At 36.1% G+C, this 15342-nt stretch overlaps 1 protein-coding gene across 8 annotated transcripts in view; it reads right to left on the reverse strand.

Moving 5' to 3' along the window:
• The window catches only part of PCDH9 (protocadherin 9), a 676092-nt gene that overhangs the window by 448078 nt on the left and 212672 nt on the right, over positions 1–15342 (reverse strand). The window contains exon 3 of one of the 8 annotated variants that reach the window (XM_065055300.1): positions 1–15342. This exon is cut by the window's right edge and continues 31686 nt beyond it. The exons of the other annotated variants lie outside the window; for them this stretch is intronic. The gene's annotated coding sequence lies outside the window, so the exon portion shown is untranslated. 8 annotated transcript variants of the gene reach the window in all.

The raw sequence follows: 15342 nt of genomic DNA on the forward strand, positions 1-15342 counted from the left end.
GTATCACACATCATAGTAGAGAATCTTTAAGATTGAGTCCATTCATCAAAACCAATATACTATGTTAGCAGATGAGTTACCAGAACACTAGGCAGTTCTTTTTTCAGTAGCAAAATTTACTATATTCAGATGTTAAAATGTAAACAGTAGAAAGTAAATTTTGTGACATGAAGAGTATCATTGCAATACGATACAAAAAAGGCAATAAATGAATAATCATGTAGCCTTTCTCCCAAATGGGCTCCTATTGAAAGTTCCCAGCAAAACTTCAGAGTAGCACAAAACTTCTCATATCTGGTCATATTCACTGTCTTCTCAGTTGAATCCAGTGCATTATAAGAGAAAGATAGAATTCATGATTTTAGAAAAAAATCTCTTTGTTTTCTTTTCTTAAAAAAACCCAGCTCTCAGTTAATATTAAGTACAATATAATCTTTAATATTAGACTTTCACAATCCCTTGAAAATAAAAATGTGAATTTAAAAGGAAAAAAACCCAAACCACTCAAACAAGCCTCAACAGCTGTATGCACTTTTAATCCTCAGGAAAGCATGTGTTCTGAGAATCATGTTTGTTTTTAAAATGTTTGTAGGCATTTTATAGAAAATTACATTCTGCAAAACCTAACATATTGCAATCACATACCGTACACTTTGGTATTCTTGTCTTATGCACATCATATCAATACTTCAGCTAATACTGATCTAAGAGTATGCACCACCTACAAGTTATTAATGCAATTAGAATACACTTATATTTGTAAGAAGAAACAGGATTATTTTAACTAAACCCTTATTTTATACCACAAATCACATACTCTTTTTTTTTTTTTTTTTTGCAATTGCAAAAGGGAACAGAAAGTTAAAAACCACACACTTCCCAATTGAACAGAAGGTGAGGATGATGTGGAATTACAAGAAATTATCTGTTAGAAGAGTTTACTTCTTTCTCTTTCCATCCTAACTTCAGTAAAACAGTTCTTAATGCATTTGGCATACACATCTATCAATTGATCAATGCCTATTGAGTTACGTAGCCAAGCCTGGGAAAACCATGTGATAATCAAATCTATCTAAGGGTACATTTGAAGCTTTCTGCTATCATCTGAACTCTCATGCTCTTCGGCATTCAGCTTAATTACACAGATGTTTTCACAGATGAGTATTGACTCTCCCAGCTACTCCTGCGTGGAGTGGCAGGCTGCTGGCAGGTGGCTGTGCCGTACCTGCCACTCTCACACATTCTGCACAGCACAGTGTACTGCACGGGCTGGAAAATCACCGATACAGATCCCTCTTTTGCACTCTGGTGTGACATTTTGCTACCTACAGTAACACTGCTTGCAAACCAAACATTTTTACACTTATATGATGCCCTGTCTACCCCCACTACGCAACACAGCAGTAGTGCTTTGTAATTCACGCGCTGCTTCCAACAGAGGAGCAGCCAGCTTCCACCGACTCACCTTGAGAGAAGGATGCTCACGTGCTGGCAGGAAATGAAAATTGATTCCTGCAGATATGCTGCACCAGGTGGCTCAACTATTTTTGCCTGAATATGATGGCAGTGGGGAGTGAAATGGGAATGAGGGTTTGCAATAGGGAGGGGTCTGCACTGGAAAGGTTGAAATAGGGTGTCTATTTTGCTGTTAAGGCAGGGTGTCTATTTTGCTGTTGTCACTCCCAGGACAATCAAATCCAAAGGACACAGGTTGTTTCTTCACACGTTAAGTAGGGCACACGGTTCCTGTCTGTCAATGAGTAATCTATACTTTATGTGCCTCCCTCAGATAATCTGTCCCTTAACTGTGCTTCAAAACAACACAGAGTTGTTGCTGCTAGTGATACTACAGACCTGTAAACTGACTCACAAAAAGGCCAAGGCACAGATTTGAACAGTGTTTTGGACATTCAGAAGTCCAAACACTTCAATTTTCACACATACGCTTCTACTGGCCTCAGATAAGGACATACAATTCTTAGGCTTCCTCAGGTGCAAAACAAAGTATTCCCAAATTAGACATGTTTTAAATTAGGATAGGAGACACTGAAAAGGCCTACAGTGCCAAAGTCCATTTCATCTCTACTTAAATTTTTAATTATTATTACTCTCCTAGTGAGAAAAGAACTGGCTTCCTAATCTAAACATGTCCAGCAAATGTTCAGAATTTTCTGTCAAGATTAGTTAGTCTTAGAATTTTATACCTCTGCTGGCTATTAAACCTGACTATAAAAATATTGAGATATTTTTCCTGGAGTAGAAGTTAAAGACAACACACTCAAGTGACAAGGTCAAGTTTTATGAGACAAAGAGAATGCAGGTACACAAGATCCTCATTCCCAGTTGAGTGTGAACAGTCAGAAACAGTTCAGAGAAAGATCTGAAACAAGTTCCTCCTCTACTAGTGATGAAAAGCAGATTTGCATCCTCACTTCAGTTAGAAAGAATAAATACCTGGATGGTGTACGATAATTATGCAAATTCAGTCCTGTCTCTTTGCTATCTAATTAGTATGACAATGTATGCAAGTCCTCAAGCAGTCATGCTGTAAATATGTGACTCAGTGACCACAAGGAGAAGTTATGAAACCAAATAATAAATTGAATGTAAGACAGGTTGTTTTCTTTTTTTTTTTTTTTTTTTTTTTAATACCTTCCACCATCATTTAGTATGTACAGAACAACGATGTTGGTTAAAACACCAAAGCTGAATATGAATTCATGTAAGAAGATGAATTTCTCCTTACTCAATATATGAACAATTCATTTCAAGCCTCAATACAAGTTATTAAAAAAAAAATCCAAGTGTATAGTTTCACTGCCGAAAGTCATGACATCTGTTGTCTGCCTTGAGCTTTGCTATGCAATTGTATAGCCAGATTGAGCATGCCCAGCAATATGTTCAGCAAGCGATGCATTTCAGCTGTTTCTTGTCCTTATGTATATACCTGTTTTGACAATGTTCTAATATGAAGAACGTCGCTGTCAGAAGCAATCTTTTTGCAACTATAATGCATAGCCTTTCAGAAAACCATGCAGAAGAGCTAAGGAAGCTACTTGCTTTAGGAAGCGTTATCTTAAGCTATTTAATCAAGTCCTTACCTCTGTTTACCATGTGAACTGCTGAGTGATAAATCCTTCAGAGCTGACACTTCCCGTTCGTTGCCTAGTATGCAAAGTGAAAGTATGGGTTTATACACACAGTCATTTGCTTTATTAGAAACCATTACTGACAGCCTTTTGAGAATGTTAATACCTGGTGGTTATTTCCTGCTTTTTAATACTAAAATGAATACCTCCATTTTTATACATGCAACAATGCTGTTGTTGTTATAAAAACAGATTTGTGTTATTCAGACTTTACACTGTTTTCACAGTAGGTCTGGTTACATGAATTCTAATTATCTTCAGCAGAAAAAAGTGGAAAATTCTTGGAGTAATGAATTTCTAATGCATAACAGTTTCTTTGCAACTAACATACAAAGATGATACAGAAGATACTGTTTCCCCTTCCAGAAAGAAAATAATTATTTTCATAGAATTTACTGTGATAAAAAATTGTTTATTTGTGTAAGAGATTATACTGGTTAACACCAAATGAGACCTCACAAACTTTCAGTCTGATAAAAAAGCAGATTAATTTCGTGGAGAGCAACTAACAGCCGAAGAGAGGAAAATATATTTTACATAAAAATTCATAAGAACACACAGTTCATCTCCAGAAGCAGTTGGAGCTAAGATTCTACCCCAGCAATAGCTCAGTCACATACTTAACTTTGCACTCTGCAAGAAATTAAGGTGACTGCTTGCAGCTATTGAACCAAAGCATGCAGTTCTGTGAAAGAACAGGTTAACAATCCTGGTTTTTTTTTATTTTTATTTTTTTATTTTTTTTTTAATAATAAACAGTGACCTCATTCCACTCCCTGAAAAAAACTCTTTTAAAGATATTTCCTCCAGCTCCCATCGATGTGAATCTGATTACAAGACTATGGTCTAAGATTTAAGTATATCTGTTCCAAAAAGAATCTGTCTTTATCTAGAAGAATCTCAGTCTACTAACCATAAATTTCTAGGAAAAAAATTGTTCTGACATCCTGCCCTAAGAAGGGTACAGAGTAACAGATGAGGTAGCGCAGCAATATAAAAGCTTTCCTCAATTTTCATTCATAGAATTTATGGCTTTTCTACTCACTGTCACTTGGACTCCTCTATTCCTAAGTATTTTTACAGTGAAGGCATTTACATGGATATTAATTAGCACCTTTTATTGTCAATGGATTCTTATGTGAGGAACAGGATTCCAGACAAGGAAAAAAGTTGGAAGGGTGTTTTTTTTCTTAATTTTTGTGTCCTTGTTTTTAAATTAAAGTAAATGAAATACCAGCTGTCACTTTAAATGGAACTTTGGCAGTGCAGGATGCCTTTTGGGAACTTTATCCACAATACCAAATGGGTAGATTACCCACAATACTGAACTGTAGATTATTAAACTTTCATGAAGAAGACAAGGGTAAGCTCTATGTCCCATTACAAATACAAGCAAGCTAATGAACACACATTCCCAAAATTTTATACATCAAGAGCTGCTTACAGGAAAGCCTGTAAAAGAGTGAGTGTATAACAATTAGGACATTCCTATTAAAATATTTAATAAGTTCCATCTATTTTATTTCTCATAGTTTCTCTCCCTCCTTACTCAAATTTTTGCTCTTCTGCTCTCTCCTTCTTCCTCAGACTAGGTTTCTAAGATTTTAAATACTTGCTTAAACATCAACGGTCAAACTGAGGCAAGAATGATAGGAGAGAAAATAATTTTTACTACCCTCCAGGATGTTCCCAGAACACATGCTGAGCACTCATATTTATACAACTGTGGAATAGCATGATGGGTGGATTTTACATGAAAGGACAAGCTTGTTTTTTCATGAAAAACAAGCAAAAACACACACACTGCTGAATTCTCTTCACATTTTATTCCGTAGCTAAACATCCATCTCTAAAAACTTAAGAAGTCAGGAAGGCTTCCTGAATGCTAAACTCTTGGGATGAAATTATTTTCTTTAAAAGTTATTACATTTTAATGCCAAAGGAATTAATTATTGTATCACTGGAATTTCAAATAAACACCATTTAGATTATTTTGTGGGGAGATGAGAGCCTGCTTGGAGTGCATCCTGCTCTCACCTAAGGAAACCAAGTAATTTTAGACTTTTGCCATACCCTTGTAGCTTCATAAATCTTTTGCTAGTCTCATCATCTAACAATTATATAAGTCCATTTATAATAGTATGTTTGAATGCTATTGGTCTAAGATTTACAAAATACAGCCTTATTCTCTGACATTTAAGGCCGTATAGAGAGTTTCATTCCACTGTTCCATGCTATAGACCTCATTGCTCATAAAAAACAATAAACTGTGGCAACTGGTGATTTTTAACCACTTATGATGTTTCCACTCTATAAGAGAAAATAGAAGCTAACATGAGCTTGCAAGCATAGCAGACTTCTGCCTTTGTCAAATCAAATAAAATAGGAATCTTTAAAGATACTTTAGTGCTCTAGTTTCAAAATGAATTGTTACTCTCTTTTGTAGTACTGCTAGAATATAAGAAGTAAGTTCTCCTGGATATTCATCCTGACTTGTCTTGAAAGTCAGAACTCCAGATAGACTTATCTTCATTTAACCTATAAATATAAATCCGTTCCATTTTATGTAAAATCTCACTCTGATCCAGAAGGAAGAATAAACATGTCAAACCAGAATTTAGTAAGGAAACAAGAAGGAACAGTAGCCTGTTCTTTAAAGAGAGTTTCTCTTTGTCAAGATAGAGCCACCACACTTGCAAATGGTTGTAAACAACATATATCAGATGTTTTCCTCTGTACTTCCATAGTAGAGAATTTAATTCATCCTCTGTGAAATAAGTTAATGTACGTTTAAAGAAAAAAACAAAACTTGCTTGAATGATCCAGTATTTTACAGATTATAAACACCTTATATTAAAAATATACTTTTTTTTTTCTTATAGCCAGCATTTCAGATAACCTACTTATTAAAAAAAAAAAAATCAGTCATAGCAAAAGGGGGTCATTAGAGTAGAAGCAGCAGACTACAGAGGATCAGAGGCAAGAGGCTACTTGCAAAACGGTATTCCAGGATAACCTTCTCATCTGGATGTGTGTTTAACCCTTAGCCACAGCGGATTGCAAGTTTATAGTGCTGTGGATGTTCCATTTACACTGAGTGTGTGAAAATATTATAATTAGGCTATTTTCTCTGACTGGATGCTGATCACTGTATACTTTTGAATTCAGATGATACTTAATTTAATCTCCTTGGGCAGAAATTCTGTCAACATGTTCAGATATATGACATGAGAGAATGACCAGGAGTACTCTTTGTGCAGTACAACTCTCATACTACTGTACAAGGTGGCACTTACAGTGAGGCTTGGGTGACAGGTATCAGCTTCTGTAATTCTGCAAACTCAATAACTGCTGTTGCTACTTTGGTACCATAACCACAGAGAAAAAAATAGAAAATATATTTATAGGTGGGTGCTATATTTCAAATGTAAGTTTCATCTGAGCACTGTTTGCTATGCATGCTTCCTAGCTATGAAGAATCAGAGAAAAATCAATATTATTTTTTGTTTGTTTTAGTACAACATATTTTTCTTAGCATGAGGTGGCAGAAATATTTAGATAAGAACACCTATTACCCACTGAAAAAGTGAAACATTGAGAAATGTCTGAGCACATCTTTTACTAAAGAGATGCAAAGTACAAGTTAAATACTATTTTTTGCTAAAATTTAAAAAAAAAATAGTTGAGTTCCTCATTAAATACAAAACAACATAGATATATTGGAAAAAAAATGATGAAAAATAATCTTTAATGTGCAAGATGATAAAGTAATCAATATACTGATATTTTAGATATTTGGGAATAAATCTTAACTGATGCCTTAATGAAAAGTTCTTACACTGTGCAGTATACCTGCCTGTTCTAAAGGAACTCTGTATGTGAGAAGAAGAAAAGCAATAAAGAAGGTTGAATGATTACAGCCAACTGCTTTGTGCCTGGAATATTTATCTATTCTATTTTTAATTCATTTGACTAGCTTCTTTCTGTCTGGTCCATTTGGCATAAACTTTTTGTCTGACCTTATTGTCTAGAGATCATCTCAAAATGACAAGTGAAAGCGCAGCATGATGTGCAGTATGCATTCCCTTAGGTTAGTACCCTTAGAAGAAAACAAGAGAACAAATCAACAGTGAAGAAACACGGGGAGGCAAGATCCCCTCACAATCACTTTTAAAACGGAAGAGAATAAAATGGTGACATTTTCTATGTCTCATTAGAGAATCCCATATATAAAAAAGATACGTACTCGTGTCACATCCACATAAATACATAAATGACCACTTCAATTCTTGTTAAATGAACTGCATACCTGAGGATAAGATTCTCCACCAGCAACATGCACAGACCATTACATTTCAACAAAGCCGAAAGAAGTTTTTGAAAAAATCTCCAGTGTATATACAGTACAGCTACACTAACACACAATTTGTCATGGAGATGTTAGTTATCACCTGCAACATTCATTTATAATCCACTTCCATCTATTGAATTAAAAGATTCCAGAATTAGTATTACATGAAAGTGTCTTTTTTATCAGTATAGAGTTAAAAAGTCATTTTTATAGAAAAAAATGAGCACACTTGCCTGTTTTACTGCTGTCTATAGTTGTCATTTACTTTACTTAGGGCTGCAAAAAATAGATTTCTGCTCTACAGCAAGAAGGATGCTCCTATTACCTGTGAGCTGTAAACCATGCAGCACACTGCTTAGAAAATAACTACATATTTTGATAGGGAAGAAAGATAAAATTACCATTTGTCTAGAGATCGTGCATGCTTGAGAAAGGACAGTGTTTTATTTACCTGTGTATTTTAATACCAGGTCCTGTCTTGTTTATAGATTACCTCACATTTCTTCCTTTAAGTTGGTCATTTTTGTATCTAGACATGTTTCTTTTTTTAAATAGTTTGTTGGTTTGTTTTTTTAAATAAACAATTAAAAGTCATCTGGGTCATATCTGTTAGACTTTCTTAAAAAGAAAAAGAAATCAAAGGAAAGGAATTTGTTCATGAATCAATATAACACAGCTAACCATACACCATTAGAATACAGTCTGAACACGTACGCAAATGTGTCTTAATTGGTCTATGAGATTCCCAAACTGTTCCTTTACAGCTGTTGAAGAAATTAAGTTAGTCACAAAGCTTTATCTGAAAAACTAGAGTAGGTTCACCCCATCTTTTCTGCTTCCTATTTTGAGTTATTCTCTTTTTTCAGGTCTGATTTTCCCAGCCAGAGAGCTCAGAGACCTTCATTAAACACAGCACAGGTGATTTCTAAAATGTCCCTGTAGATACTGATAACCATTTTCCATCTGAGGACTTCTCACTATTCAAATTTTCAATTTCCTCAGGAGCATCTTTTTACAATCAACCCTCACATCCCTATATAAACTTGTCATCTCACTGTGTGCCACTAAAAAACTGTGCAGTTCCAACCCAGGCAGTAATACTGGGGCACAGGTAAGTGGAAATATGAAGCTTCTCTCCTCTCATACACAGGCAGAAAGCTTCGCTGATCACCTCAAAATCTGGCTCAGAATTTCACTGGTTAACCTGTTATCTCAGAGAGTTAGGTGATCTATGAAACAAACACCTCCTTAAACATTGCACTGTATGTCTCTAAGCATTGCACTGTGGGGATTTGCACTCCATAAAAAAAACCTGTTTTCCTTTCTCTCCATGCCAACATTTACAACACATCATTTTGGCACATGAGCCTTTCCAAAAACTCTAAAAAATATGCCTGCAAGTGCCACCTTTTTATTTCAACAGAATTTTCCAAATTATTCTTACAGAGTATGGAAAACTGGGCACTGATAACTCTTGTCGTAATAGGTTATATTGCCAGATATCATATAAAAGCAAGATTTAAAAGTAAAGAAACAAAACAAACTTTTTTTTTGGCAAATGCCTCAGGCAGAATTTGGCTAAGATAAAAGTTATTCTACAGCACAGTCAGAGATCAGACATGAAAGCAGTTTTATTCTGATCGATACTGATATGGTTCACAGAACCATAGAAGAAAGCAGTCAACCAGATTCAGGTATCAGCCAGAGAAATCTGACCTCCAGGGTAGGGATCCTTTTGTGTTTGAGATCCAACCATAACCAAACAAGATATTGCTCACTCACAAATTAAACACTGCCACTCTGAAAGCTGCCTTCTAAGAAAAAGGGGTGAATGAATTAGCAAGGAGACTAACTTCAAAGGGTCCTTTGTAGAGAAGACATATGTAAATATCAGTGCTTTGATCAAGAGTGTCCATCACCCATCTTTCTCCCAATACTGTTCTACTATTTGTCATTAAAAAAAAATACACAATCAATTATAGAATACACATCTGCTCTAAATATTGCGTATCAAGTTGAAATACACCTGGCAAGCTTTTGAAATTTGTGTTCCCTAAAGAACGCAGTACAACTTTAGGTTGAGACGCAGTTTGTCTTTAATAACCTCTTATACTGAAGGAGCTTCATGGGAATTAGCCCATCTTAATTTTTAAAATCACAGATGCTATTGATAATGTTACTGAAGAGTTAAAACTTCATATCATAGGCTATTTCCCACAAAACATCTCTTCAGGTTCTATAAAAAGATCACTGCATGTGTACAATATGTTATAATCAGGAAAACAACCCCAAATCAAACCTAACCAACCAACAAATAACCAACAAAGAAAACCCATGTGTGATTAATATTTGGAAAAAAAATGGTTTATTTTCTAGACTCTGCTAACTCCATAGCTTTCCACCTCTCTGGGTCTGTTTCCAGCCATGCTTGGAGTCCAAGCTGATTTAGGGATTCTGGCTGATAAGAGAATGCAATTATTAATATTTTAAGTCCACATCATTATGTACTGTGGTATGCAATGAAGGGTATGCATGAAAGCACTGCCTTTTTCATTGGGCCACTCTTCCAGAGAGGATCTTGAGCTCTGCAGCAATGGAAAGCACAGGTTTATTGTTCATTGTAAAACAGAGCATAGATCCTAAGCTAGCCCTTATCTCCACCAGGTACAGCACACACCTAGGAGGAGGCAATAAACTAGATTCACAACCAGGGCTAATTCAGACACCATTAGCTAAGAAGTTATGCCATATTCTCCTGCTCCACTTTCAGGATGAGGTCTCAAGCCATCACTGTAGCAGACTGTACAGAAAGAGGAAGGTTGTTTGATTGCTTAGAAACTTTCCACAGGTAAAAAGAGGGTTTCTCAGGGAAATTTGCAGACAGCAGCACACCCTGTCCAGCATGGGTATCCTGTATCTACCACAAAAGCCTGATTTTCTGCTGTCTTGATGATTGTGTAGTGATCTGTGCCTGGATAAAATGAGCATAAAATGCTGTTTTCTTCTAGTTCAGTAGCATTTTTACACTCACTTTACACCACGGTAAACAATTACACACATTGCAAGACAGTGAAAGTCAGGTTTGAAAGGCATTATTTTTTACTTTCCTCTGCCATTTCTCAGCAGAACACAAGTACAAAAATGTTGCCAGCCATCTTCAGTTGCCAGCCACTTGGCTCTATCAGAGAATTTCAAAGCATTTTGCAGTCAGTTCCCCCCACATCTGTACAAAACAAAAAACTCCCATATTATTATATACTCAAGCAAAGCAAGCCACAAAAAAAAAAAAAAAAAAAAAAAAAAAAAAAAAAAAAAAAAAACTACCTAAGTTCAAGGAAGAACTGAAGAAACTTGTGTGTCTCCAGGAGACCTAATTCCCAAACTCTTCCTCTAACCCTTAAGCCACACCCACACTTTATAATAGCATAATCAGGAAATGTCCTCATTTAATTTTCTATGTATTGCAGTTGCTCCATCTCTCATTTTCCTTTTCCCCAAACCTTAGGAAAAAGAGACATTACTTCTTCTCTGATACAAACATTTGGTTTTTTCTGGCATGCTCATGTTCATATAGGCATGGTTTTGCATCTCTTCTTCACTTTTCCACCCAGTGGGTAAATCTTAAGGTGTCTTTATATTGAATGAAAGGGTAAACACAACAGCAGAAAGAAATAAAAAATATGAAAAAGAGCAAGATAACCAACAGCAAGCGGTTCCACAATTCTTCTCAACAGATGACGCTGCGCTGTGACAAATCAGGCTTGTATAGATTCTGTCATATGCGAACAAAAAGACAACACAATTTTCAAAGGTCATCCCTGTTTTCAAAATGCTGCATTAAAACAAGATGTTGCCTTTAATTGCTCTTTTTAGCCAATAACTATGTACTTTGTCCCTTTTTCAAATGCTGTTGAGCGCTTGTGAAACACATCTGCCACTCAAATAATTCTTAGGCAGCTAAATTCCATAGAAAATACAAATACTCGTAAAGTTAGAAGCAGTACTTCTTTTGTGAGATGGTGCCATTTATGTGATACAGATGCCAACTGGACCATGTTTTCTCAAAGAAATCAGCTGAAATCCCCAATCCTTTTCAGAGAAAAGGTCAAGCTCAGCTTACAGACATACTTATATTCAGCTGCATGTGAATGAAAAATTTACCAATGCATAATTACACCTCCAGTAGGTGCCTTTCCAGGAGGTACTTTTTTTTAAATCACATTAATTATTAGGGCCAAGTGTGGCACTAGCTAATCGTATCACAGGTTACATAACTTCATTATAAAAGTCCTCTGTAAGAACATCGTATACACGCATACAAGTGAATTTAAAAGTGTAATTGCAATGTTGTAGCAGTAAATGAAGACTAATATAGGTTTAAATATTTTCTGTATGTCCCACAGGCACTGATTTTAGAACTTCCCACTCCAAGAGACTTTAGCAGGCAATCTTTTTTCTTTCCTCAATGTTGTTTGTTGCAGTAAACTAGCACTTGTTTATCTGAACTGCTACATGTGCATAATGAAGACATGATTATCTATGTCCTTTGAGTCCCTTTCTCTTTCCCTCTTCCACCAACCTGCCAGCCTCACGTAACTCATAGCATAACAATTATGACACTTGGCATCAAAAGCATGTTGCTACGACCCCACTATTTTCTTAGACACAGTGAATGTTTACGAGTCAACACTTTGCAAGACAGAAAGCTCAACTGGATCCCAACACAGCATAAAAAACCTACTACGTTGTGATGCATGTGCAATCACCCATACAGGGACTTAAACTAAAAGTGGTCTTATTATGCAAACAGTAGTCTCTGGTATGCAAATAAATACAAACAAAGCAAAACACAGAACTCTTGAATAATATCAACTGCTGCTGGCAGTCAAGAAATCATTTCTTATAATCACCTGAAAACAAACAAGAGCCCCTCTGTTTTAAACATGATTGACATATATAGACCTAAAGTGATCACAGACAGGACAGGACAGGAATGCACTTAAAATCCAAATGTCTGCACATATTTCTTCAGCAAATCGTGGCCCTCTACAAGCAGACACTCTAATTAATTCATCTATGTTGCGACTGAGCCATCACCACCAGCACAAATACATACTTGCATTAGGGCTACAGAATTTAATTGCATAAAACAGTTTACAAAAGCAGAGTAAACTAACATATACCAGAGTAAACTTTAAGCAGAGGACAGATGAAAAGGACAGACAAAAGATGGAAGCTATAGTTTTTGAAGCACTATTAACAGCCTCCATTTACTTTTCCCCTTGTCCTCCTACTAAAATAAAAAAATAACAGAAGAGAAATACACGTAGTTTTGAGAACAGCCAGGAGCCAGTACTGCAGAAGACTCTACATCTCCCTTTGTTTTGTTCCTGCAGCAGCTATACTGAATCTGCATTACAATGCTTTGCCTCTGGGCAGCAGCAATACCATAGTATACCAGCTAACTATAAATGTTTAATCACTGCCTATGATCTTAGCACAGTCCACCAGTTTCATTTTGTGAGCATAGGCCAAGCTGTGCAGAAATATCCTAAATCAAGGTTTAACAGCATCAGTTAGAAATTACTCTGACTGTGAATCCTCTTATCTCCTCTTGTTCATACTACCGAGCTCTGAAGGCAGACTACGTTTCCAGCACAACTGTTAAACCTAAAGATGCACCCCACAATGCAGAGCACGTAGACAAGAAAATTAACTCCCAGTCACATTAATTTTATCTAGATCTCAGTGATATCCACACTCCTACAAGCTACAAAGCCAGCTGTCTGTTCTCTGTGAAGCTGAAAAGTCATAGTAAGACCCAGTAAAAGTGAGAAAATGAGATTGATCAAGTTCATGTCAATAATGCTATTTTGCATAAAAAGAGGCTTCTTGGTAAGTAACTAAAGAAAATATTTCCTTCTTAAAAAAAAGACAACAACAAATTAAAAAAAAAAAAAAAAAAAAAAAAGACAAAACGAACCACACAAATAAGGCAGGATATAATAGGAAGGTGCATTATGATATGTTGAACTGAATTTTCAGGCCCCAGGGGAGTAGGAAGTCTAAAGATGTAACAAACCGACATTCAACATCCTGTAGGCTAATTATGAGCAACTGCACTAGTAATCCTGAATGAACTATTCACCTTCTTCATTGACAGAAATGCACTGACAAAACCTGACTTTAATAACGGACTGGTATCTCCAACACTCTGGTTTAATGAGTTCTGATTTGATATTAGTAACAGCTTGCCCCATATTAGTGTACTCGTGATGGCCTCCTATAGTGTCTCTTTGAAAAGAAACTGAATTAGGAGCATAGAACAACAGATTTTGTAAACTCTAGTGAATAGTCTGAAAGACAGGCACTGATCTATAACAAGTATATAAGACATTAATAAGAAGACAATTTTGTATCTCAAAAGTTAAATAATTAGGTCTGTGCCTGTAAAATGTGTGCCAGGTATTAACGTGTCTATATTTTAGACAGTTAATTAGATGTGCAAATAAATAACTATTCCTGCATTCAAATACCTTGTCTTTGCGAAACTATGTAGCCCTTCATTGGATAATGTTATTTTCTCGGTACTCCAGTGGATTATTTTGCTGTGCTCATACACATTTTGTGCATTTGTTTTAGTATACTTTTATTTGTTTTACTTTAGTTTGGAGATGATACCACTAACTGAGATTAAAATGTACTTTTCAGAAGTGTCTTTTTAAATTAGGAGTCAACATTGTTCCCCCAAACAAGTACCACAGACAGTCATGCTCAGCCCCTCTCAAGACAATAGCTTTTTTGCAAAGGGTCTTTTGTTATTCATTGGCTATATATATATTTTTATTTTTTCCACTCTATCAGAATAACATTGCAAGGGGTTTTATTGGTGGAGAGTACAAGGATCCTCCTTCTGAACCAGTCAGAATAAGCCACTCAGACATCCCATAAGTAGAGTTACTAACTTCAAATAAAGATCTCTCCTACACTCTGCAGGCCTTGTATTGATTTACTCCACTAATTTTTACCTGACATTCTACAAAACACTTCCGAGATTTATATATTTCCCTTTGCCTATTGCTTTAGTAATGTGCATCTTCCCTTCAAAATTACACAAAAGTGCTTAGACAGCCATTCTCACATCTCTTTCATTTTCCAAAAGGAAAAAAAAAATCTTTTAGAAGCTAGTAAGAAAACCATAGAGTGCTTGTCCACTTTCAGACATCATGTATCCTGGATAACAGGTCAAGATTTAAACTTACTTCTGTTCTCTGCTCACTGTATTGAGGCAAAAAAAGGGAGGCCCAGATCCCAGCCGCAAAAGCACAAGATGCATTTTGGAAGCCCACTCTTCTTACCTGTTTCCTCCACTGAAAGCAAGGGGCATGCCTATTTTGATATTGTTGTTGTGAAGTGCTCATTAAATTATTGCTCATAGCAGGGGGCAACGATGCTTTTTACTAAATCTGTTAGCCGGACTCCTGCAGTGATTCTCCTCTGGATTCCTCAGCAGGTGTCTCTTTGAAGTGCTTATAATAAATGGAATACAACTGGGAGAAATCAGAAAGGGCAATGTTGACAACTGTCATAGCAGGTTGTAGCTTGAATGGCAACTGAGCAGAAGGTCTCTCTGTCTCTCTCATACCTCAGATCTCCTTAGCATCATTTCTGGTAGGCATCCAGCCTCCATTAGCAAGAGTTTGTGGAAAATTGCATTTCTCCCCAAATTCTCTCTCTCTTCTGTAAATGTAATGCACTGTTCCAGGCCACCAGGTCCTCTAGATGAAATGGTTTTGCAATTGTAACAGCATATCCACTATGATAGGCAAAGTGCCAAGGTAT

The sequence above is a fragment of the Columba livia genome, chromosome 1 (assembly GCF_036013475.1).
Source record: "Columba livia isolate bColLiv1 breed racing homer chromosome 1, bColLiv1.pat.W.v2, whole genome shotgun sequence".
Taxonomy (NCBI): domain Eukaryota; kingdom Metazoa; phylum Chordata; class Aves; order Columbiformes; family Columbidae; genus Columba; species Columba livia.